Here is a 1,631-nt window from a genome sequence, read left to right as displayed (position 1 = left end):
GCATTGGGTGCATATATGTGTGTCAGGGTTATATCCTCTTGTTGTATCTATCCCTTTAGCATTATGAATTGGCCTTCCTTATCTGTTGTTATGGCCTCCACTTTGAGTTCTACTTTGTCCGATATAAGTATTGCTACCCCAGCTTTTTTTTCATTTCCATTTGCCCGAAAGATATTTTTCCATCCCTTTACTTTCAGTCTGTGTGAGTCTCTTATTCTGAGGTGAGTGTCTTGTAGGCAGCATATATATGGGTCATGTTTTTTTTATCCATTCATCCACAAGATGTCTTTTGGTGGAGCATTTAGTCCATTTACATATAAAGTTATTTTTGAAAGGTACTTGTTTGTAGCCATTTCTTTTTTTGTGTGGCTGTTTTCCTTCTGAGCTTTTTATTTCTTCTTTTTATACCAGTCCCTTTAGAATTTCTTGTATTGCTGACTTCGTGGTGATAAACTCTCTTAGCCTTTTTTGTCTGTGAAGCTTCTTATTTCCCCTTCAATTTTGAATGATAGCCTTGCTGGAAAGAGTATTCTCGGATTCAGTCCTTTGCTTTGCATCACTTTGTAAATTTCCGTCCATTGTTTTCTTGCCTGATGTGTTTCTGTTGGGAAAAAAAATTTGATAATCTTTGGGAGATCCCTTGTATGTAACTTTCCGTCTCTCTCTTGTAGCCGGTAAGATTCTCTCTTTGTCCTGAACATTTGCCATGGAAAGTATGATGTGTCTTGGTGTGGGTTTTTTAGGTTCACCTTGTTTGGGACTCTCTGTGCTTGTGTGACTTTTTTCTTCCCCACCTCAGGGAAGTTTTCTGTTATTATTTCTTCAAATAGGTTTTCTAATCCTTGTTCCTCTTTCTGTTTTTCTGGCACCCCTATTATTCATATGTTGTTTCATTTCATGTTGTCCCAAAGCTCCCTTAGGCTCTCCTCCTGTCTTTTAATTTTTTTGTCCAATTGCAGTACAGTTTGGGTTTGTTTCGCTTCCTTGTCTTCTAAATCACAAATTCGGTCCTTTGCTTCTCCTAGTCTACTGTTGATTCTTTCAATCGTGTTTCTTATTGCAGTTGTATAGCTCTTTATATCTTCTTGGGTTTTATATAAGTTATTGATTTTTTCATCTGTTTCTTCTTGCTTCTTGCGTAAGTTGTTGATTTTTTCCTCCATCCAGTTTATGCACTCTAGGAGCCTTATTCTGAATTCTTTTCCTGTCATGTTGCATGCCTCTGTATCATGTAGCTGCTTTTCTGGTGAGCTTTCCTTTTCTTTCCTTTGGGGTTTCTTTGTCTACCCATGTTTGATATCACTGACATATCTAGATTTTGAATTGTTTAGGGGCTGCTCCCAGGGTGGCAGTCACTCCTCGAGCTATGGTTGCTCCTTGGGCAGTTGCAGTAGCAGCTGCTCCTCAGTTGGCTGCAGCTCATCTGGTGGGTGCCGTTCACAGCTGTGGTGGCTCTTCTGGCTGTTTGGGGGAGGCTTTATGTATAGCCGCTGTTCCTTAGCAGAGGGTGTGGTGCTCAGGATGCTGCAGTTTCTTGGATCTGCTGCGTTGCTTTAAGGGCACAAAATACAACACAACAACGCACCACGTACCAGGCACCAAACACAAATATATTCACGACATTAATCACC

At 40.2% G+C, this 1,631-nt stretch overlaps 1 pseudogene; it reads left to right on the top strand.

Moving 5' to 3' along the window:
- Positions 1-1,366: 1,366 nt before the first annotated feature.
- LOC102771520 overlaps positions 1,367-1,631 on the top strand; it is a 4,941-nt pseudogene continuing 4,676 nt past the window's right edge.

This window comes from Myotis davidii, unplaced genomic scaffold, assembly GCF_000327345.1.
Source record: "Myotis davidii unplaced genomic scaffold, ASM32734v1 scaffold1037, whole genome shotgun sequence".
Lineage (NCBI taxonomy): Eukaryota > Metazoa > Chordata > Mammalia > Chiroptera > Vespertilionidae > Myotis > Myotis davidii.
This window is presented reverse-complemented; position numbering and strand designations above follow the sequence as displayed.